The 25737-nt window shown below is 39.7% G+C and overlaps 1 pseudogene; it reads right to left on the reverse strand.

The window, feature by feature from the left end:
- Window positions 1–21600: 21600 nt before the first annotated feature.
- On the reverse strand, window positions 21601–23646 carry LOC135327665 (collagen alpha-6(VI) chain-like; annotated as a pseudogene).
- Between the last annotated feature and the right edge of the window lie 2091 nt (window positions 23647–25737).

Below are 25737 nucleotides of genomic sequence, written 5' to 3' on the forward strand. Positions count from 1 at the left end.
GAGAAAGTCTACCTGCAGTACTTGTACAAAAGCTCTATTAAGGGGAATGGGACTACTACTAACTCCAAGCTTTATTTTTTAAGATATAAAAGACAAAGGCAGAAACCACCCTAGATAGGCTTTGAATCTTAATTAGCTGCTCTGTGAGCACCTTTGATTCACCTCATACTTTGGAAGAGAAACAGTTTGTTGGTTGGATGATTTTAATGTCATCGTGATAAGGGCCATCTAAGTTAATAGCATAACTCTTATTTCATAGAAAAATGAATTCCAGCAGATGAACCTTTTGCTACTGTCAAGAAGACAGAGCTTCTAAAATACTTCTCCAGGAAAGTAGAACTCACTGTCCTTGGGAGAAATGACCATACTCCTCTGCATACTCCCATTTCATCCATTTTTAAGAAAGTGCACTCTGACAGGATGAAGAAAAGAAGCCTCAGTAAAAGCTCTCAAGTCCCACTGGCCTAGAAGCCAAGGTTTGTTTTTTAATCTGAGATGTTCTAGTATTCTAGTATCTAGTATCCTCAGCAGTGAAAGTGGACGTGCTTTACTAATGTTTTTTTTCATCTTTATTAAGATTGTTTACATCTAGTAACAGGGTCAAAGAAGGAAGTATGGAGCATGCTCCAAGGGCATTGAAAGAATTGTTAGAAACTTCCAGTGCTAAAACATTACTTTTTTATCCTTCCAAGAGTTAACTCATGAAGTCCAGACAACAGGAAGACAACTGGAGTATTCCTAGTATCTTGACTATTTTTGTGGTTAGCTCTTGAGAAAGCTTAGCATCAAAACATGCCAATGTCAGACATAAGTAGTGTTTTACATAAAGTTTGCAATATCATTTTCATTTGTAAAATTTTCTCTTTCTATTCATTGCTCCACATATCTCATATAAATTAAAACTGTGGAGATCCTCATATGAAGAACGAGAAGGTTTTTTAACTCTCAGTAATATATTTTGTATTAGAAGTCTTTTGCACAGTTCCAGCTTCTTTTGGTAGCTTCTTTGGCAAGCAATAAAATGTGTAACTTGCACCTATTCAGTGTGGCCAGTTACTGTATAAAGCTTGCTGGTTGCACTGAGGTTATTTTTACTATTCAGCTTTTACCATTTCAGAATGAACCATCTACTGAAAGCTCAGGAAAAGATGGCCTGCTGTTCCGTAATCTGCCTTGTAGGCTTATAACCAGATGGGAATAGTCCCAGCATATTAGAGTTGTAAGACATGCTGCAATAGGTAGGTTACCGGGCAAGAAATTTCCCCTCCTTCCATTTATAAAGTTACCCATGTATTTTATTGTGCACACGTTATCTTTGTTGTGGTCTGCTAAGATATACTTACAAAATCTCCAGTATTTCCACAACTTTCATTAGCATCACTGCAGATTAACTGCCAAATGGTGGTTCGCAGAATTTCGATCAAAGTTTGATGCAGATGAGCCACTGTGTTTAACAGCGTTATGTGTGGGATAAGTATGACCGAATATGTTTAAGGTTTCTTGTTTTAAGCTAACTCTGCTGAGCATGAAGAAGAAAAGCTTAGTAAATTTCTTACCAGGAAAGCTTGAGAGACATAGGGTGTGCCTTCAAAAGTAAAAACTACTGGAATGACTTCCACTGCACCCATCTCCAGGACAGTTTGTCCAACAGAAGACGCCTTTTCAGCTGGCCCGCAGCTAAAAACCACAGCTATTTTTCCTCACATTAGGACCGTGACAAGTTCTCTTGAAAACATTCTTCCCAGCGAATCTCACCACACTGCCAACATCCTGTTCACTTGAAGATCTCTGATAAGGAATATTTTTTGGTGCATTGAGACGCTTATTCTCATTGCGAAACTCTGAGAAGTGGAGCAGGTGGTGGGTAACCAAGCTGTAGGAAATGACAGCAACTCTGGCTCCCGCTGGGCAGTTGCTGTCTCTGATTCTGGCACGGTTTGCTATTGCTATTATAATCTCTCTCATTTGTTCAAGTTTCTCAGGAGTGACAGTCCTAAAGATGTCTAAGGCAAATAACAGTTCTGCTGGATATACTGGACATTTCAATTTTCCTAGGAAAATGAAAAAAAAACCAGGTTAATAAATTATTAAATTATTTATTTCCCTTGCATCTCAGATATGGAGAGTAATGCGTATAAAAGCCATATATAAAATGACATAACGCTAAGCAACATCTTGCATCTCAAGGGTGTACAAAGGAAAAGAGGGGGCAGATAAAAATCTGTCCAAGTTTGTACTGAAGTCAGGCACAGAAAAATACAAGTTCCTTGTTCTTATGAAGGGTTTTACAAAGATATTTGAAAAATAGTGCTAAATTATGTTAGCCCTATTTTCCAGATGGGGTGAGGTGCAGCACAGAGAGCAGAAGCGGCTTTTTCAGCCTCACCCAAGCAGAGCAAGACGAGTGCCAGGAGCAGAACATGAGCTTCAGTTTTGTTCGAATTCCAGCGAGTGCCGCCTGCACCTGCACTCAGAGCCAGCAGGATGTGGATCAGCTGCAGTCCAGGGCCTGCTCGCTGGGCACATCTGCAGAGGCAGAACCTGTGCTACTGTGCTCAGAGCAAGCTTGTGACCATGTTCACCAGTTTGCATACCAGTGCCCTGTATCACCTGCATACAATATTCCGTCTTAAAGCTCCTGTTGGGCACAACATGGGCCAATACTAACTCAGGTACTGCTGTGCTGCTCAGATGCTACTGATCTGATGCTATTATTACTACATCATTCTGAGGCATACCATTAAGATTTGATAATGCATGTGACACTGCTAGAATGAAATACATTTTGGATTGTAATTACTCCAGCCACAACATTATGGCTAAAAGTAGAAATTGTGTTGAAGAAAATAACCTACTGGAGCATGAAAGAAAATTTAATTTAAAAATCACAGACTACAGAAGGGAACATAACCACAACATTAACTAGAACATTTGTCTAGCAACCATCAAGGGAGGAGATTACTGACTCAATAGTCTAGCCAAGTTCAATGTAGGATGGATGAAAATTCCATTATAATTTCCTATGTATAACTGGCATCAGAAATATTTTGGGAATGGAGCACATCAAGCGCTGAGGGATATTGAGCCATAAGGGAAAAGGACAGTTAGGAAGCAAAAAAATCAGAGGAGAACGATACTGAGATCAGAACAAATAGAGAGGAGAAAGCTTTAAATTAATACGTGTGATAAAATGACCTGGCAACTGAGCATAATGCAGTGGAAGGACTGGTAGTGTTAAGAACACAGAAGAAGATTGGAAAAGGACAAGGAACAAAATTAGTCTGCAGTGATGAAGTTGCAATACAGTTAGACTTATGAAGAGTCAGAGAAGGTTAACACCGGCTATGTCTCTCATGCACAAGTAGAAAGTAGCAAAATAGGCAGAATATGCACAGAAACCAAACACCACAACATAGATAATCATGGAAAAATTACAAAGGAGGAACTTCCATTATTTTGGTATTGCCAGCAATATTCTGACCAATAAGGTTAAATCAAATGATAATGAAACAAAATGAGATGGGGCACTAAGAAGGCCTGTGAACCTTTATTGCAAATAGAAATCTGTAATACATAAAAGATGTGAAGGAACTGTATTGAGTTTTGCTCTTTTTCAGTTCAGTTCTTCCTACTTAAGAAGCCTAAAATGGTGACAAGTATGCCAGTTGTGAGGTTCATGCGGCGGGATGAATCATTAGAGGGTTTTTTTTTTTTTTTTTTTTTTTTTTTTTTTTTTTTATGGCAGGGACTTCTCTAAAGCTGACTTCAGTGTATGGCCTCAAGGTGAGGAAATTTTGCTTCATACAACTTCATGCATTCTTGCCAACTGATGGGCAGTACTGAGTATTGGAGTAGACAAATATTATTGAAGAATATTGTCACTTAGCCCACAACTTGGTTCACAATACATTGTGCCATCCAAACATGCTCCAGCAAGCACTGAGTATAACATAGGGACATATAGGTCAAGCACCATGTTACTGTGGGGAGAACCTTCAGCTGCTTGGTGTTATACCCATTCGGCAGGAGCAGAAATTAGGATCATATGGGCAATACAAGTCAGCTAAACACTACAATTGGCCTTGAACAAAAAGGATATGCCTTTATTTTGAAACTCATAGCAGTAAAACATAACCTAGCTGAGCTTTCAGGAAGAGAAGTGTTTCAGAACAGCGAGGTAAAGGGACAGGATAATGTTGAAAATGTAAAAAAAAAAAGAGAGAGAGAGAAAAAAGAAACAAAGTAAAAAACATTTCTCTTTGGAGGAGGAAGGGAGTAGATGTGCAGGATGAGTCAGTGGATGTGTTCTAGGACTTCAGAGACTTAAACCCTGTGCTCTCCACAGATTTCCTAGACTTAGCATTTCTATGCCATGTTGCTCCATCTGCAAAACGGGAATAACCAGAACATATCCAGATGGCAGGAGCATGCATATATACATATATAGCAGGAGAAATGTCTACGCTATAATGTACATACCTTAGGGTATTTGAGCACTTTACAGTGGATAACAATAATTGAGATTGTGAAGCCCTAGATTGCTTAGGGTCAGAGAGCTGTGATTTTGAAGCTGAGCTAGCCATGGCCAAATAATATATGATTTTTTTTAATTAAGAATGGGTTTGACAACACCTTTCACAGCTATGAATACTGACATGTTTATTCTAGCCTCACTCATTCACCAGTAAAGAGAGAGAGAAGTGCTGGCACTAGCTGCAGAGGGAGCATTCAGAGGCCAGACGCCTGTGTTTTAGATAGCTAAATTAAGAAGAGATAAATCCCATCCTACATGTGAACTAACAATCTAAAGCTACAGTACAGCATATATATGACTCTCAACATAGTATTTAATCCCTGTGAAGTCAACAAGCAACTCAGAATCATATGACTTAAGTAAGTTTGGTTGGTTGGGAGGAGCCTAAAACCACAAAGCCAAAGTGGTTCACAGCTTATGAGATCTCTGCTAGGTCAGTTTTACAGTTCAACACCACCATTCTATTTATCCACTAACAATAACATAGGAGTAAGTAGTACTTACCATCCCAGCAACCTAAGAAAGAGAAAAAGGAAGTTTAATTGAAAAATTTTGCATGTGAATAGGTTTAAAAATAGAAGGTGAGAGGCTGGTGTCCCTGAAGCCACTGGTGGAACTTATACTGAATTCAGTTTGCCCCAGCTCTAAAGATCCTAAGACTTTCAGTGACTTACGGTGCATGCATTTTTTTATCTTATATTGCATGTACGCCTTCAAAACTCTTTTGGGTTTTACTGGAGAATGGAGTACAAAGGACAAGCAGGACTTGACCCCACTCGAGACTTAACATTTTCACAAGGTTTCCACCAAAATTCAGAGATATAAATATAATATTAGTTGTGAAAACTCCCACCATTTGGCATTGTCACTTTCTAAGGCATTACAATAGAGAGAACAGGAAAAAAATCTAGCAAAGCTACTTTGTGGTTATATTCTAACAAATCTTATTATAGTAGCTTTGAGAAAAGGAATTATTCTGAATAAAAACAAAATTAAAGTTTTTGCATACTAAGCCTTAACATTATTTTTCAAGCACCTGCCTGCTAAGACCAAAAATGCAGAGGAATGCTGAAGACAGAACTAATAGGATATTAATATGACAGGGCAGGAAGTAAGTGCTGATATTTGGGCTTACAGTATCAAAACAAGATTAAATGCTTACGGCTGTGTCTGCGAACATAGTCAAAAAGTTCACATGGCTGCAGCACAAGAACAGAATGAAGACATAAATAAGCACATCACTGTGAGATGAAATGCTGCATTGTGCATATTTGCAACACAGAGTATGCTAGAAATACAAAGAGAATATAAGGCTTGCCGCTTCAATCTTTTACTCTCCTAAAGACGGGGAAAAAAAACAGGTTATAATAATACATTATTATCTTCATCTCACCTAATTGCTTAAGCTATTTTTCCAATCACAGGAAAAAAAGAATTTACAGAATTAGACAATCATATCAAGCATGGCTGATTGCATTACACATTTTATAGTTTTATATAATGTCTACCAGGATTTGGGATTATCGAAAGCCTTTACTGTAGAACAGAAGGTTTTCACTACCTGTTATCTGTGTAAGTTTTTTTTTTCAGTCAGGGTGAGAAAAGGCCAGTATTTTTCTTCGCGCTTCTGGATTTCTAATATTTTGAGGAATTTTTGTGTCTGGCTGTTGTAAATAATTACAACTGTGGTCCTGTTTTGAAGCTGTAAGCTATTCGCTTATAGCAAATATATCATTACACATTTGATAATTTTTGATAAACCATTTCCCCCCCATTCTTGAGTGGGAAGAATACTTTTAGTGTAAAATTCATTTCTACAAGCTAGCCAGAATAATGGCACTTTATAATCATTCTGGTCAAAGTCACATCTGTTTAGTTTGGGGGCAAAAGTAAGTTTCTGCTTTATTTTACTCCATTGGCATTGCAGAGATTAGGAAGCAAAATGATGAGCTCTTCATTATTGTTCTTATTTGACAGAAATGACACCAAAAACTCCAAACAACGCAAACCCTGAAATGACTGAACATAAAAGAATGCATTTTAAAGGACTTGCAAAATATGAAGAGTCTAGGTCTTACCCTGCATTCTAGAGATCCCCAGTCTCCTGGACTGCCTGTCAGTCCAGCAGGACCTGAAATCCCCTACAAATATTGGCATGTTTTACATACACGGTATTCAAAGAACATAAACAGCGGATATAAAATTTAAATTTTCTACTGGAAATGAACTGTCATCCTTCCCTCTTCATTTACCTGCTAAATGCTTAAGTTCTATTGTCTTGTGTGTAAATGAGAATTAGAAAAGAGGAGCATCAGGCCTGACATCATTTTCATTTTTAAAAGAGAGAAACAACCTAGATAGCATCATACTACCAATTTTCTTCTAATATTTCAGCTCATTTTTGTCAAGCATATTACTCATCCAGTCAGTTCAAAGCCCATTTAGAAATACAATCCTCAAAATAAAAATAGTACATGCATATCTTTGCTTTTAGTGGCAATAGTCTTGTTTAATTTCTGACCTATCCTTGTTTTTTTGGAAAAGCAGGGATGAGAATTTATGAGTTATCAGTTTTGTTCTTTGCCTTGCCAGAGACTCTGGGTTATCAGACTTTTGTGTTTGGCTGAGCCAAATCAACAGCTCACCACCACCATAAAAGAGACGTTCCTCTCTCCCCTCCTTTCTCCCGGTTTTCCTGTCCTCTGCCCTGCTGCGAGCTATGCAATTCCTTGCTCACGCTGTCTCTGACGCTTGGTCACAAGGTTGACTGATTCAACTCACTAACCTGGCAAAAAAGTTCCTTCTTTTGTTGAGTTAGTGTTCTGCTCTTTCGATGAGCTAAATCAGCTTACAGTAACACTCAGAAAAGCTGAGACAAGATATAGAGCAGAAATAAGGGTGAGAGGTGGGTCACATTTGGTAGCAATGATTTAATTCAAGCTGTGCCTTACTGTGAAGCCGTGTCTACCTCCTTTTTACCTTTATTGCCTAACTGGCCAAACACCACCAGCAATGCTTGCCCTGCCTGCTTTTGTCAGCGAACAGTTGTGATAGATTCATCGATGCTAGTTAAGTTCTTCGAAGCCCTCAAGTGAAAAGTATTAGAAGAGAGAAATGCCAATTTGCCGGTGTTGTGAGTTGAGTGTTGTAGACCACACATCTCTGTTTCAGAAGGTATTTACAGATAAATGCATAAGAGACCTCTTAATTACAAAGATCAACATACAGGTATCCAGGATATCTATATGTATGTATGTATATATGTACACACAGGCAGGGGTAAAGCTTCAAGTGACGTCTGGAGGCAAAATCCCATCTACGCAAGGCCCTACCACAAGACCATTTCAAGGTCTTCTCACAAGGTGGTGTGTGGTGTTTTTGCCACCTGTTGCAGAACTGACAAGACCCACTAGAAAGCCAGTTTGACAGCATGTCAGGGCCCTGAGCGTGTCCTCCACAAGGGGTTTGGCGCTGGGGCTCAGGGCCAGCTCAGAGCCAGCACAGCTGGGGCTGCCCCCTTCCTGCTGGCACCATGGGGAGAGGCTCCCAGGCAGCACCACCACATCGTGGTCCCTGCCTGGCCACAACAGATCCCGCCTCCGATCCACAGACCACCTACTCAGTCCGGGCTCAGCCTGGCTCCGTCACCACAGCTTTGCCCAGCCATTGCAGGGCTGTGTCAGACCCTGTTACCATGAGGGTAACCAGACCTGATGCGGCCCTCAACCTGTGGGCCAGCTGCCCCAGCCTCAGCCCAGCCCCATCCCTATGGAGGTGACTGAAGCCCAGGGCTGGAGGCTGCCCCCGGCTGCCCCCCAGCCGGCCCTGCTCCCTCGCTGGGGCAGTGGGAGAGGCCCTCCTTGGTGAGGGCACTGCCCAGCCTGGCTTGTTACCACCCTCGGCTCCCGGCTCGCCTTCCCGTAGGGAGAAGCTGGCACTCAGTACTCCCTGCCACAGCAAAGGAGATCTGAAGTTAGTATTCAGTCACAGGAACTTGGAGGAAAAAAAGGAAGAAATGCACAAGAACCTGGGGAAATTAGGACAAAATGGAGAATAATTGGGGATCATCACAACTCGCTTAAAATAGCAAATTTCTTCTAATGTAGTTTTTTATCTAAAAGACACAAAAGACAAGTGATCTGGAATAGCAGATAGGACATTCAGAAACAGTTATTGCTTCTGATTAGTGCGACATACACAGGGACAGAGTGCGGACAAGATTAGCAGCCTTTGAAAATCAAAGACATAACATTTAAAATCAATACAAGTGTGCAATCAGTGCATCAAAAAGGAGTCTATTAAAAACAAAAGAATCCATAAAAGAATGACATATAATAAGGTACTTGCCATTCATCCTCTATAACTTCTTGGTCCATGTTCCCCCGCAATTCCTTTGTCCCCAGCTTCACCCTAGTTAATTGGGAAAAAAATAATTAAAATATAAAAACAGGCTCTTCTGATAAAAATGTGAACTTCTCAAGAAATTATGACAGCATTTTCCTACTAAAATGAATGCATATGAAAGGCTGTGCAGACAAAAAATTAGGCATTGACTCAAAAAAACCCCCAAACAAACCACATTTACCAGGAAAACAAAAAATGAGATGCAGCTGTTACTTTAATATGTCATTGTAAGATAATAGAAAACTTATAACATCACATGTGGAAGCACTTTTCTCTCTAGCCTGCCAAAACCGTATTGTTGACTGCAGTGTATTCTCTCTATATGATACCTACTGTGGCAGAAGTGTGCTGCCTCTAAAATGTGATTTATCTGCTTGTTTACCAAACCATACACTGATTTCCCAAGAGAACGTTAAAGAGCTAGCATTTCAATTTATTTAACAAACCTTTTAATCAGTTTAACTGATACAGGATCACACTCTGTGCAACTACTGTGCAACTACTGTGCAAGTAAAAATATTGGAGAAAATATTAACAAGCATTTTCTGGGCAAGGATGTTGAGATGTCCAGTGATATCAACAAGAACAGACACCTGTCTTAGATATTCTTCCTCTATGGGGTAATATATACGGGTCAGCAAAGTGGCAGAACCTGAGGCATTCCTGATCCTTTTTCGTCCTGTACACAAACGGCCGTTCAGCAGGAAGGTTTATGTCAGAGATCTGACCTGCAACTTGCCCACATTCTCTCCAAGCCATGGCACTCAGCAGAATCACTCGGCTTTTGCTGTGGCCATAACTCTGTATCCACATAGGGTATAGAGGTTAAGCGGCTTTATGAGCGAAAACTGAAGTATAATACCGATTGCACAGCTCTGCCCTATTTGTGCTGTGGAGAAGAGCCAAGACCCCCGGTCCTGCTCAAATATCACAAAGTGGTACTTTCCTTCATTTCTTTGATCATCCAGCATTTTCATAGTTTTTAGAGCTGGTAAAGAGTTTCCTTTGATTTACACTTCAAATTCAGCTTCATAAAAGAGTCTGTCTCTTTTTGGAAAGACCATTTTTTAAATTTGTGATCCTGAGCTGGGATAAAAAAAAAATAAATATTGACATTTTTTCATGGGACAGAAATTTAGTGTTTCATTCAGCCATCATTATCTTGTTTAAATTAACTGGAATAAGTTTTCCATTTGTCCTTTCTGAGTAGTTGTGGATTTGCTGTAAAATCCAGATCACTTTGTTTTCAAAAAAAAAAAAAAAAAAAAAAAGGTGGAGAAACAAGAGATTTTTTTTTCCAGTTAAATTTTTTTTTGGCATTTCAATATAAGAAACCTAGAATTCATAACCACCTGTAGGAATATTAATAGCTGGCATATGTCAAACACATGCTTATTACTTAAAGATAGCCAAAACGAATTATGCTTGATTTAGAAGTATCCATTTGGAGACTAGCTTGTTATCCTACTCTATAAATTACTAATTAAATTATTTCCATTCCTAAAATTATTAACTATTTCTATTTTTTAATTCTCTTTTAAAAACTATTTCCATATAAAACATGATGTTAACATATTGTTGAGCTTGCAGAATTTAGGTGCTTGAAAGTGAATGAAGGTCAATATTTGTGCACTATTTCTGCTAATAGAATTCCTTATTTTTTCTCTCTGAAGGTTTTTGGTCCTGTGTCCACATACTATCAGCACAGGGCTGGTCTGAATCAAGTTGATTTGACATGGTCATGCAATGCAGCAGAGCAAGACCTCCCACCCCCCTGTGCTTCAGCGGTAGGAAAGGCAGAATTTGCGTTCCCCTCGGTAAGGGAGCTCGTCTGAAGCTTGTGGAGCAGGTAAAACCGCTGGCTGCATATACTGCTTCTGGATATTTGGAAATAGGGAAAAAATCTGCCAGCAAATACTATCTTTGCTTAAATGGTTGAAGTGACCTGTAAATACAAACCTTGATCCAAAAAACCGCACAAACAGCAAATTTACTGTCTGTTCTGACTGTAAGAGGGACACAGGCAAATGATTAACAGGTGGGTTTCCCAAAAATCACTTCAGTCTGGGCTCTTTCCCTCAAATTAGGGCTCATGTAGGAAATCTGGGGCTTCCTTCTCCATGCTTTAAGGAAAGTTGCTCCTTCATCTAGCAACCAGCATCAGATTGTTACCCCTAGCAAAACACCTGTCCTATTTTTATTTAGCACTCCCTGGCTGGAGAGGAGAGTATTGCAGATGCAAGGCTTCAGTAGTTCACCACTTACGGTGCACAGAGTAACAAAACTTAACAAGCCCGAATCCTACTTCTCTTCATAAAAGGTCAAGAAAATGTGCTCAATGTACAGAAAGTTACCTACAAAAATTAGTCTCATTTTAAAAAAGAAATACTGACCACAAAATCTACCATTTTTAGAATGGTGTTCCAGGATGAACATTTGCCTTTCACTGCAGGTCTCAGGAAAAGCTTTTCCAATGATGTAGAAACTCTCCAGCAACTAATTATACATTTCAAGACAACATTGAGATATATATTCCCTAATGAATCTTTTAAAGATGAAAGGAAAACAAAAAACAGAAAGAATCTTGTTCAAGATTCATAAATCATCATACATAAATGTTTATTTTGACTTCTAATAAGGAATGTTTCATTGGTTTGGGTAGAAACGTTCCTAAGTTTCACTGGTTCCTTCTGCTCCAAATAATTTTCATCTGCTCAGAGCAAGAGTTGCTTCTTGAATGCCTTTTGTAGCAATAGCTGTCAATCAATTGTTCTTCTGTCTTTGAGGGTGAGGATTGGCGCTTCCTCACAGTGACACAAGACTGATTGCTTTAATGGATCTCTAAACAGCTCCACATTTGTCAGTGAAGACAAGCAAGAAAATATACTTAGAATGATCAATGACCAATTGCCACCCATAGGATAAAATATACCTTCTCTTAACTGTGGAGATAAGACCCATTACTTTTGACATGAGCCAGACGGAGGATTTGAACAGAAAGTCTTGTACATTTCCTTGCAGGAAAAGAGTCTACTTTAAAAAACAAGCCACTTGCCTCAAGCTGACCTTAGCCAGGAAATACTTCTAATCTGAAGAGTTATTGTAGAGACTTTGAAGTCTCCGTGTAGAGTCCTTCTTTGTGTAGCTCATGCGGATTTTTGAAAGACAACCTCTTCCCAGACCTTTCAATTACATAAGTTACAAAATATCTTTGTGTTTCTGATTTAACATTGTTCTTTCATATTGGTTTTTATTCTAGTCCAGCTATTTTTGAAGAAGCTTATGTAACCTATCCTGTAGCATTTTATAAGAGTAGAGAGTGCACTATTCACCCTGGTTTGGGAGCCCTGAGGAAAAGGCATACCAGTAGAAAAATGAATTGTGGGGATAGTATTCCAGAAGGCACAGGGTGGATGAGAACTGTTTTAGGTGTGATGTGCTCAGCAAAGCACATCATTCTGAACCCAGGGGGGACATTTCCATTGTCCCCTAATTCCTCAGAGATGAAAGCTGCGTAAGAAACAGCTCTCGTGCTTCGAATGTCAGTACAGGCTTAATGAGTGCTCCTAATGCTTCGGTCTGAAACAAGCTTTGCTGAATAGCACAGAGGCTGAGAGAGCGCCTTCTTTCAATCTCTCATCCCATTCCCCTGTGCAACAAAGCTTCACAGGGCAAAAAGAAGCACAATTGCCGGTCAGCTCCTATCTGAATTCAGAGGCCTCTTTCGCAACAGGGTGCTGTCTGGAGAATGAAAATCCAGCCAGGCACAATTGCCATTATACTGCATTGAGAGGCACGGCTTCGTGTGAGTAGCTGTTTTCTTCCACGCACCTAAGTATACTGCCAGGCAGGGGAAGCACTGATCCTGGCACAGCATTTTGTGAGGGCTTTCTGGAAAGTGAAAAGCCTTCACATATTCTCTCACCTCAGAGAGAAAAGGCAAAAGGAAGAGTGTCTAACCCTCCAAATTTTACCGCATGTGGTCATCAACACTGCCAAGTACCACCCTGCCAGGAGCTGCTTTGCAACTTTGCTTTTTGGAGCAGCAAACTTTGGGTTGTGAAAAGGCTGTGAGAGAGAAGTTTCCTTTATAGCAACTTATCAGGTCACAGCTGATGAGTTGAGGGAGTCTGTGGTTTGCCCTGGCAAACCAAAAGCCCAACATTTGCCCTAGCAGAGTATTAGAAGTAGCAGCAGGGCATAGCTGTCCTTCTGGGGCATCTGCAAACCTATCTGTGATATGTCTTGGACTTGGCTTGATGCTTGTAATGAGAGAGGAGACATGTGTGGAGGAGAGACTTTGCAAGGGATGAGATGACAAGTGTGAAAAGACTCAAGGGGATCCTCTCCCCTCAAGAGGATACTTCAGGAGAGGTGGAGAAGAGCTAGAGGACAAAATGAAGATATGGCAGCTCAAAAAAATACATGTTAACTAATGTTATGTAAGCCTGAGCTGCCCATTTCTTCAGCTGTTGGAGCTGGAAAATCTGAAGCCTCCAGCAGCAGTGTTGGTGGCTGTTGAAATCCTAAGGGGCAACAAGTGAGGAGAAACACCCATTAGTGGCCAATCAAGATGTTGAGCTACAGGGAGTAGGAACATCAGGATTGTATGTAAGGTAATACTTCATTTACAAAGGGGACATTCTTTCCACCGCGTTTGCACTCCTGATGCCTGGAAAAAGTACATTCTTCAAGTGCCCACATGATAGAGCATGGTTTTATTTAGAATTAGTGCACACATTTGACAGCACTCTCCAAATTATTCTGGAAGTTAACAAAATACATTAAATTGAATACTGTTAAACATTAAAATAATGGACTACCGTATAGAATTTTCCATCGTTTGGTAACTACACCAAAGCAAATGGATATAGCAAAAATCACAATTGTTTGATTTTTAAGAAGGCTCCACTGCCTTCCTTAACTAGAAATCTAGTTAGTCAAAAAATGCAACAGATTATTGTTAGTTTGTATGTTGTATCCAAGTATTACAGATTTCATTTTCCTAATCAATTGGGGTAATTATTATTAAATCAAAGGACAGATAGATAGTTGTGTTTAAACTATTTTTGTTTGTTTGTATTGGTTAATTTTTAATGCCCTTGACATGTAAAGTACCGTGTTTCCATGGACTTTATTGGAAATCTTTACAACTTTAATGAAATGTAACATCTTCAAGAGATTTTGGTCCTTTGTGAAACAGATTGCTACCCTAAATTGCTTCAAGAATGTTTGAAGACGGGACACACAAGCACTTACTAGCTACTTCCTGATGGCTCTAAATAGAGATCTCTATCTTAAAGACACACATTCTAGGAAAAAGCAGGCAAGCTGCTAAAGGAAAACTAGTAGAGCTCATAAATTATGAAATCTTTCCCAGACTCCATACTAATCAGAACTGATGGCCAGTTCCTCCTCCTGCATTGTTAGACAGTGGGCTATACTGTCCTTTTGGAAGATTTAAAAATGTCATCCCATAGAATATATCTAGATAGTTATCTTACTCCACCTGCCTTTTTCCAAAGCAGTCACTAGCAGACTGCTAAAACTGAGAGAACTGACTGGCTTAGATTTAAAGTTACCAAGGCAAATAAAGGAGCTACTTGTTTTGATTTTAAGACAAGATTTTTCCTTTGTATTTATCATTTTCTTATAGCTCAGTGACCAGCAGCCTCAAGAAGCTGGTTTTATTTTCATCTGAACCACTCAGTTCATCTGAATGGGACTATGGGAAATCTACATGCTGCTCAGTAGAGGCTCAGAAAAGGAAAATCTGCTTCAGTTATCCACAGCTCTTCCTGCTGACCTACAAGGTCATAATATCAGGCCTTCCCAGATCTTCCCAGAGGTACAACATCAATGAATAGTGATTACACTCACCAGAAGCATTGCACTCACTTGCAGAATCATTCTATGCATCTCACTCATCATTAGCTGTAGCAAAGGCAATAAGTACTACTTGTATGTTGGGTCCCCAAGGTGTGATTTTTTTCCACGTGCAGCTAGCCTGTCACTAGTTACAATTCAAAGCTAGCAATACAAAGCTAGGAGGCATTCTTACCTTTATCCTTTGTTTTCCTCTATCTCCAATTTCACCTTCTTCCTCAATGCATTTGCAAGTCACGGAGCAGCAGGTCCCCTCTGCAATATTGTTCTTGAAAAAAAGAAGTTACTGCGGATGAAACTATATTTTCCAAAAATACCCTCATGGCTCTGGTTCTGCTCCCACTGGAAGCATTCAGCATGTGAATGCAACCACATTTTATGCTCTAGTAATAGCATCAGTCCCTCATTAGTCATATTTACCAAACCTTTTAATTATGGTCTGATTCTACAGTTCTTTAACCGAAGGTTTAACTGTATATACTCGTTCTTTATCAAATAACTTACCAAACTTACCAAGAACTTGGACAGCCTGCTGGCAATATTGGTCATGCCAATATCTAAGTCAGTGCCATATTCACATCCTTTTCCAAATTCTATAGATCGAAGTTTCTCAAAATTGAAGGCTCCTTCCAGAACAACAGTTATAAGTCCATCCAAACTTAGTTATAATAAATATAAATGTAAATATCAGTTCCATGGAAAAACAGTTTTTGTACCATATATATATATATATATATATATATATATTTATATATGCATCATGAGGAAGGTGAATGATGCCAGTTAGGAATGCAAACTGTAAAAGCTACACTCTTAATTGTATACAATTCTGTAAGAGATTAAAAAGAAATGATAGGTACAACGAAGAGCCAGTAAAAGGCTTAACATAAAAATCTTGCTATTTGAACAATGATTGATGATTCAAGACCATATGGTTGATTTGAGTGTTAACATAAATATTCGCTTAATCATTTATCAAAAAAATTTTGTTATGAAAAATGCAGCTTTTGGTTATACTTCTTTTTAAATTAAATAACATGTTGGTGGATGGAGAGATGCTGAAATTTGAGGCAGCTTCAAGTTATCATTTCATCTGCTGCAGTAATAGATCAAGAGCTGAGGTGGACTTCAGAGAAATTACAGATTTGATTTCATTTTTTCTCCAACCCAGTTTTTCCTGTAATAATTCATATTTTTATATTGATCTAGAATGACACCAGTGTGAAATTAGAATAAGCTTCTGGCTACAAGACAGTTCCTCAGATTGCAAAGCAAAAGGCAGTGAGATATCCCATGCAGTAACACTCTGAAGCGTTCTCCTTGAGCTCAAATCAGGAAAAAATCAATTTTCTTCTGTAAGGGAGAAAAGCACAGGGAAGCAACACTTCTGCTGAAAATTCAATTACACTAGGGTTCTAGGGTGAAACCTAAGGAAGGAGCCAAATCCACAGAGGAATATGCTAGACACAGCAATGAGCAATACTTTCCAGGATTTCTGGCTGAGTCCTGCATCCCTTTTTCACAATTGTACAAATATAGCTAGCAATATCAGCAGACTCTAATCCAAACAAACTAAATTTACTCTGATTTAAGTCCACAGAATCTAGTAGACAAATTCCTGATTTACTCCAACAGAGGGGAGAGCAGTTTCTAGCTGAATGATACTGCACAGTCCCAGCAAATGAAGTTAAAAAACAAACAAACAAAAAACCCTCCACTCAAACAAAAGACCAATGCATATTCTAAAACCTTAACTCAATCCCAAATTGCAGCTCACTCCTATTACCTAATTTGTTTATTGGTGCGGGACAACTGACCAACAATGCACAACTCCACAAGGAAAAAAATATTCGATACAGCTGAGCTAACTATTAGGTACCCCTATTTTCTCATCCTTCCCATGCAGCTGCCATAGTGTCAAAAGGGGCCTCATGTCCTGCCTAATGTTACTTCTCTGCAGTTAATAACATCTTTCTAAGATGGGTATTATGCTCCATTTTACTGCCTGTGCTTGTCACCTTTGTACTCTGCCATAGCTCTTCTTGCCTCTTGCCTGCTGTTCAGCACAGGTAACTGTTTGCAAGATTGTTTTTGGGAAAGAGAGAGAGAGAGTCAGCAGACACCAGACAACAGATGTCTGTTTGGGATGAACCACTGGTGCACACCAAAGGGGATTGGTACCAATTGAGAAGCCCCTTGCGTCTCCCATTAGCAAATCTAGGCCTTTAATCTCCACCCTATGACAGGAGAGACAGCTGACTGTGCACCTGGAGAGCAACTCTTGCTGCTGGGCTGTGCAGTTTCTTTCCCTTGCATGGCTCTAGATAACAACCACTTGCTATGCGGGCTTCCGTTTTCCAGTGTTTTGTGTGTAACACGATCTCCTGTACGTGCCCGAAGGGCTTAGCCTATGGCAACTTCTCCATCCCTCCTGCTGTACCTCTCTGGCCCGGGGCTCTGTAATCAGCTGGCCATACAGATAGTGGAGCCTTAGGGGCCAGGCAGAAGACAGCTACGCCATCTATCCTGTTCCCGCTCCCCTGGGTTTCTGGGTGATAGCAGGCAGTGAGGACAGAAGTGAAACACAGCAGATGAGTGTGACTTATGGATGATTTCAAATGCAGTGCAGAAGGTTGGCAGATGTGAGTCAGTGAGGACTTCCCCTGTATTTGTTTCACAACCTGTTGTCAGTTGTGGGAAAGTTAGGCAAACTTCAGAAAAGAGGTATTTTTCACATCATGAAGTCCTTCAATAGGGAAGTCATCCCAAAGAAGCATTACTGTTTGTTTAAGTCTGTTATTAAGCTATTTTCTGAAACATCCACTACTGGCCACAGCCAAAAATAAGGATGAAGCTAGGAGAATAGTCTTACCTTATTTCTATGGAGCTGTTCTGATTTATGCCAGCTGGGGATCTGAGATCTGATCCTGTAACTCCTTTTACTTGCTGCTAGCCTCCCTCTCCTCTCCCTGCAAAAGAAATGAAATACTTCTTCTCATTCAATTACTAGGCCTTGTGATAAATGAAACATGTTCTCACTTTTCTAAAATAGATGATACCTTTCTTTTTAAGTTCTTCTGATTTTTGTTCGAGAGCTTCTAAGCCATCATCCACACCATCTGAAAACACAAGTAATACCTACAAAAACATTAAAGATGATAGAATTTAAATCACATGGAAGCGAAGAACAATAATTGTATTTCAAACTTTATTATAGCATTTTTAACTAAAAGACTTTGCCTAAGCCATCACATTTTGTTGAGTCTAATCCTCATGCTGAAACGTTTCCCAGCACGACTGCAAGAACTCAGCATTAGGTTGGGATGATCTCTTGATCACAGCATCTGTCTTAGGACAGGTTCCCTGTCAATGTAGAACTTTGCAGATACAGACATAATGGTATTCTCCACCTTAACAGCCACACTGCTCTATGCCTTTGGCCCAGCATTGCAGCTCACATCCCTCTGTGACAGGAGGGCCTGTGGAATCTTAGGGAGATGCTTTTCCAGTTTGGTCTATCCATGAAACAAGTGGTCGCCTGCCCTCTCTGATAAGATGTCAAATCCCACAGTGATATCCACAAAACAAGCTACTGTTGGAAAATCATAATAAATGCATTAAAGGATTTTCACTTCAGGCAAAGTAAAACAGGAGAAGAGAATAAGTAGAATGAGGGGAGAGCATGTGCATCACAGAATTCAGCTAACCTGGCAGGAGTATGTGGAACCATCTGCCATCTCCATATCTCAAGCAGATTATCTAAAATGGATCTTTAAGTCTCTAAATCATTTAGATAAATTTCTAGTTATTTCTGAAGATAAAAATCTGGAATGCAAAGCATATTGCATGGATAAATTGTTCAAGAATCCCTGAATGCCTTTAATTGGAAATTTGTTACAAAATAATCAATATATAACAAATCTGAGGGTCCATTCTTCTCACAGCAAGGTCAGCATCAGTTTTGGAAGTTGTTTCAGTGGAGGCACTTCTTAGTTCAGCAGTTTGCATTCCTTCCCCTTATTTCCCAGCTATAAAAAATTGTGCAAGTACCTATTAAAATGTCAGAGGAACGTTTGTTTCTAACAGGTAGTGCTGGAGAATTAACAAGTAACTGCTATAGTAATCTCATTACTTTAAAAGTAATGCTGTGCCTAATGTTTAAGATTTGGGTTGACACTATACCTCTTCCCTTCCTTGCTCCTCATTATGCTCTTTGACTGTGCTCCGCCTTTGTTGTGGCATCCAGAACACTGCTATTAGCAGTCAGAGTAGGGGACCCAACTCCCAATATGAATTTTAACATAATTTGTCACTGCATGTGAGCTGACTGGAAAAGCAGGAGGGAAATGAAAGCACATACCATAAAATGGCCAGTGCTGCCACCGTGCCCCTCATTTAATCATGTAAACCAGGTAATGTAAAGATCCTGTGGTAAGCCTCAGTCACTGCATGGAAATGAGTATTCTGTGAGACAAATGTCTTTCTCATTATTGTTTGTGTTTGCCACTCAGAGGAAAAGAAAACATCCATATTTAAGGAATATACCTATTGCCAGTAGTGCTGTATTTCTGCCTTGCAATAGTTGTGACTGCTTCTAACTTTCTCAGATTAGTGTTTGGTTGGTATGGCATCACAGTTGCTCTTAACCCAGAAGTAGAACCTCTTTGGAAGTGCTAAAGCTGTACTTGGAGTAATGAAGGGGATAGCATTTATACACTTTAAAACTCAGCCAGATGTACCAGCAATTAAAACTAAAATCCTCAAGCCTGGGTTGCGTAATCTCCATCAGTTCAACTTTGCAGAAATGAGAACAGAAGTACGCAGATAAGTTAATGGGAATACAGTAGGTGTGAACTTGCAGCATACTTATCAAATTCACAGTAACTGTTCCTGCACATCCTTTTACCCTACCTTAAGGGAAAAAAATGGGAACTACCTCAAGTACCAGCGAAGGAAAATATTTGCATAGGAAGCTGCAAGGGAGCAGTCAATAAAGCACAAACTGACGTGGATGGTTATTTGTTTGTCAGTTCATATCCTTTATTCTAGAGAGGGAGCAGAAAGAAAAAATCCAGGTCATTTCTTTCTGCAAGTTTAGAAAGACTGGATGTATGTAGCTAATTTATTGCACATAGATAATTTTCTTCATCTGAGTCAGAAGAATTTTTCTACTCTGTTTTCAGAGCGGTGCAGAAGATCAGTCAAACGCAGCCTGAACCACTCTAACCGGGAAGCATACTTAAAGCAGCACACCAAGATCTTAAAACAGTTTGGTTCAGGGATGCTTACCTTTTCTGTTATCATCTTTGCAAATAACATCAACCAGTCTTTTTTATGGTCTTCAAGTTAGAAAAATCATCAACAGCATATTTCCTACTAGGTGCCCCTGTTATCTGTGTTAGCTGGGAGTGATCAACGTTTCCCACACCTGTGGCATATATATCAACACCTCTCCTTCTCAAGCTTTCTGCTGTTCTAGCAGCTCTACCAGTTGTTCATCCAGCAGTGATATTATCAGTAAAATCTGTTTGATATTTTCATATATTCTGCTACCCTTTTCTGGTTGGAAGTATAATTTCCCTTTCTCAAGTGCATTTTCAAGATTACTTCAGTGTCCTTTAATTTGTTTGATGCTTTGAATTTTAAATTCTAGATCTGATCTGTTCAAAAAAATGCCCAGGTTGAACTCTTCTTCATAGTCATTGCTGTACTGGGCAATGACAATTTTGGTATTTTGAACAGTAACAGCTGGATCAACCACACTTTTCACAAAGTCCTTCATCATCCTGAAGTTTTCCTCATCTATGTTTCTGGAACCATCCATTAAGAAGATAACATCTGCTTGCTTTGGACAGTCTGCAGAAGATAAAGGAAAATACACTGCATTAATAGAGTACCAGATTCGATTTCTATTTTCATTAGAGGATAATCCTGTCTGTACCTCCCAAATCCTACTAGTCATATTGACAAAAAAAAAAAAAAAACCCCAACAAATAGATCTATAAAAAGGAAGTTAAGTATGTAAAATTCAATGTAGATGGAAATTCAGACATCTAGGTCTAAAACACAGAATATACTGCTGTGAGCACTTCTATCCCAGAGTAACCATAGTTACATTTTCCTCTGACAGAGTAACCAGAGTTACATTGGCCTAACCAAACATCTACAGGACAAGGGTATACTTCATCTCAGCCTCATGTAAATGCCTAAACTGGTCATGAGACTCACACCCCCAAAATGCCTATTTCTATCCACCACTGCTTATAAAGGCAAAGTACAGTGACTAGAGATGACAGCCAGAGACAGCTAAAGCTAGGTAAGATAAATCCCATCCTTTGTGTATAAAGCACATAACTAGACTGCATTCCTGACTGACCTGAGCATTGTAATGTCTATACAAAACGGAGATTCTTCAGGATTCACAGATGAGGTGCCTCCCTGGCTGAGAACCAAACTGCTCTCAGCATGCTTAACACAGCCTAAAAGGATCGACTTCCAAATAAAGCACAGCAGTCATAGCTGCTTTCATTCAGAAGCACAGTGGGAGGAGAAGGCAGCAGAGAAGAGCAGCCACTACCAAAGTTGAACTGAAGAAGCAGGAAACAGAGATGGGTGTAATTTAAATCACACTAATCAGAACAGATCATGGTGTCTGTATCAATCTGATAGATGCCTTTGCAGAACCTTCCTTCAAATACAATTGTAGGGGAAATGGAAGTTGAGCAGAACAGCCAATAGTGAGTATACACCTACATGATGGTGAAAGATCACATATGTCACCTGTTATATTTAGTTAACTTTCTAAGTCTTTCAGATGTATCCACATAGAAACATTTGTCTTCTGATCCGGCCATTGCTAGAAACTCGTTTCAATTAGCTCCTTCTACTCCAACTGCATAGATGATAATTTCCTTGTTCCGTAACCTCTGGGCCATGTCACCCAGCATGTCTGTGTTGTGGGATTTCCCATCGGTTATCACTATCCTGGGCAACTCTTCTGCTCTTGCAGCTGCCGTGTGCCTCAGAGAAGAATGTTTCTGGATAGATCAGTGCCTTTGCTGTGCAAGTTCTTCGTCCTATAGGGTTATCACTCTGGAGAGCCTCAGTAATCTCCAGTTTTGTAGTATGTTTATTGATATAGAAGAGTGCTTCTGGTGGATCAGAATATTTTAATGCTCCAGACTGTACTCCTTCTGGGCCAACATTAGACTTATTCACCAAAGCAGTCATGAAGTCTTTCATGGTCTGGTACTGTGAGGGACTTACGCTTCCAGAGCTGTCTATCAAAAACACAATATCTAAATGTTCCACCCTTCTGCGTGCTGTAAAAAACCAGAAAAGGAAAGATTTCACATGTAAAATTATGCAGAATCTTACTGATTATTGTAACTCAAGCAAAGCATATTAACATAGGTGACTTCTTGATAGCATCTTGATAACAGATATTAGCAGGGTTTGTGTGATACCTGCTTTGTTTAAAAAAAAAAAAAAAAAAAAAAAAAAAAAAAAAAAAGAAGCAGATATCAAGAACTTAATTAACGCCAAAATTGCCAGTCCTCCAGAAGTTTTCAAACTGATCAAAAATCCACTAGACAAGGGAAGAAATGCACAATGATACCAACTGTCGTTCATGGGTTTTGTCATAAAGCATCATATGCAATACCGTGAATAGCTTAGTGCGAGTGAGACACCATTTGCTGCCATATGCCTGCTTCACACTTCAGGAGACAGAGTTTTACATATGAAGCTAATAATTTTCAGCAGAGTCCATGCTTTGAATCTACTGAAACTTTTCTTCTTTTTTTTCTAGGGAAAATGCACCTTCTCCTGTCCCCCTATGAATGCTGCAGGTCCCCTATTAGGATATAAAGCCTCTTAGGGTCTGTATTTCAGGAAACAAAAAAGGTTGGAAAGTTATACCTGAAATCACCCACTAATATTCAAACCAAATGCCAATGTAAACGAGAAGCAAATAATAAGATAATTAGCAGCTTTAGGAGAAAACTCTTACACCTTTAACACTCCACATTTAGGAGATACATTTTTGACATACTGTATCTCAGGTTAACTCCCCAGAAACGAGATCTGCAACACAAAATAAGCAAAGGAAAGAAAATGAGGAGGTGCTCTACAGAAATAGCATGAAAGCTGAAAACTAAAGGGGAGATTTCCTGCTTTATGCTGTTTTGTGTATTAAGTTCAGTCAGGAGAGAGAAAGATTACAAACAGCTTCATTCTTGTTTACAGTGTCCAGCCAAGTCCATTTTTCAGTGTTACATGCAATGTCTGTATAACTTTGCTAACAAACTAGTTTGCATAGATAGCTATATTGCTATCAGTAAGTTGTACATATGACAGCTTTTATCGTTTCTGAGACTGTTTAGCATGAACTATATGATTGCACTAATCAGAGCAGAGGTAGACTAAACTGAAGGTTTGCATACTTATTAGAAATGCTACATTTTTGCTCTGGATACTACAGTACGGCGGAGCTTATAAAACAAACAGAAATTATGGTACTTAATATTGTGGAAATTATTTCTATTAGCTTATAACATACAATGCTATTTTTCCACAAGATATTCATATTCCTGAAGCTCTTCCCCCACAACCATACATACAGCATTTTTTTGTCAGTACGTACTTCCATCTAACAGAAGAAAATCCAAATGTTTATTTCATATCTGAGTTAAAGGCAGCAGCAAGTCTGCCTCCAAGAGACTCAGAGTTGTAGCTTACTGTTTTGAACAAGCTGGGATGATTTCCTTCCTACAGGTTACTCCCTGGCTGGAGAACTGGCTGCTCCCTCCCAAGGGCGGCATTCTCCCAGCCGCGGACGCACAGAGCAGCACAGGCGACACCTGGTGACTCATGACATTTCAAGCCTCCCTGTTTGCGCCTGACCTTTCTCACTGCAAAGGCTACTGCTGCCCTTTCCAGAATTCCTGAGAGGAAAAAACGATGCTTAGTGTCTTGGCTAATTGTGGCAGAACATAAAAACTCTCCTTAGTCGTAAGTTCTGTACTGTGGTAGCTCAAAGTTATAGGCATGTGCCCGAACACTGGCTGCTTGGACCTCTCAGGACTCTGGATCAATGGCCTTTGCATGCCTCATGCTTTGCTGTGGCCCCCCCCTCCTGCCAAAAAAAGGGAGTTTTGAAAGCTCAGAAACTGGGTGCTGGACAGGCTTCAGTAGCAAACTTAACAGTTAACCTCACCTCATTTAAATGAGTGCGATTTCCACGATTGATGCAATTAGCAGCTTTGAATTTCAATTTTAGCAAGCTACTGTATGTTCTACTTTTCTACAGCAGAGATCAAAATGTCCACCCACCTTAAAGTCTTTTGCACTGTCAGAGCAACATAGCAGACTTCAGTGCGACTGAGTCAGAGACAACGCATGATACTCAAATGTTTTTTGAATCCTGTCTCATGTGTGCAAGCACAGCTGACATCTACGAGAGCCCAGAGCAGCAGGACACCACATCTACTTCTTTCTGCAGCCTGGCCCTTTTCCCCATTTACACCCTTAGCTAAAAGTAACATCCCAAGTACAAAATAAGCCAGTTCAATTAGTCGGCCAAGTCTGTAAATATTATAAATACTGGATGCAAGCCTGGCTGTCAGTGTGGTTTAATATGACTATGTTAATCTAATCTGCATGGGAAAAAAATGGAATTGTTTGAGATAGCTTGTTTTAAGTAGATGCTAAGTGACAACGCTAGTACTGTTGACAGAATTCTTTTCATTTACCCGGTTGGTTTTCACCAGAAAGGGCAGCATTGGGCAAGATAGAAGAGTAAGAAATTTCTGGGGGGATTACAGACATACTCCTGCCAAAGTCACTGGTGGCAGCTTAGTTGCCTCTGGCCTCAGAGGCCTGAGTTCTGTGACTCTGTGGGCCCTTCTAATACTGTTATTCAGAAAAAAACAGCCTGAATCATCCCAAGATCCACTTCTTGCCCCACATGAGGAGTCCACAGAAGCAGCAGCTGAAAGGCAGATATGGCAAGAAGAGAGTAAGGCTTTAAGGAGGAAGGAGTGAGTGAAGCTTGTTCCCTGTAATTTTTATTCCCCCTGTAAAGGCAGGCTGTCAAGACCAAAAAAAAAGTTTCAACTTAGCCTTTACATTTTTTGAGGAAAAAAATTAAACATGATAGAATACTTTACTCCCTAACAGGGGCATTTGATGTTTATGCCAGCATTAGTCCTTCCGATTAAATAATGGTACAAATAAACAAACTTTTAATACTACTGGACTTCAGCAGCATGCTGAAAAGAAAAATGTGAATCCCCTTTCAATTTTAAATACAAATTTCTCTTCTCAAAAGTTCAGGATTTGAGAAACCTCAATCATGGTTCACGATGGTCTTCAGTTAAAACCTCTTGACCTGGAGAGAACCAGAGTTATTTGAAAAGCTTTACCTGCTTTGAGAATCACTTTTCTTTCAGAGTGGGCATAGAGCTTGTTTTATGTTTGAGTCAAGATCTTCTTTTGAAAAATTTTAATCCTGCTTTTGCAGATCAGAAGATGTCTTGAGACTGGTAACATATTGCTCTTGAGGATACGAGGCGATCTGGACCAACCGCTGGCCAGAAGCACTTTCAACACCTATGGCAAACACTGTCATGGCTCTTCTCCGCAGAAGAGTCGCAACATTGCTCACATTGTCTTGAGAGAGCCTGTGGGTAACCAGAACAGCAAGGGTTACTCCTTGCTTCTTTCTACTCCCAGCACTTTCACTAACGAGTTTTAGCCTTGTGGTATTAATAGCTGCACCAGTGTTGACTTTTTCTGGCCCAGCAGAAAGGTCTTGTATTTTCTGCAGAATTTCAGTTTTGTGTGTGTCTGTGTTCAGATGAGATACCACTTCTCGCTTATTGGTGTATTTCACCAGGCCGATTCTTATGCAT

Source organism: Dromaius novaehollandiae, chromosome 2 (assembly GCF_036370855.1).
Source record: "Dromaius novaehollandiae isolate bDroNov1 chromosome 2, bDroNov1.hap1, whole genome shotgun sequence".
Classification (NCBI taxonomy): Eukaryota; Metazoa; Chordata; class Aves; order Casuariiformes; family Dromaiidae; genus Dromaius; species Dromaius novaehollandiae.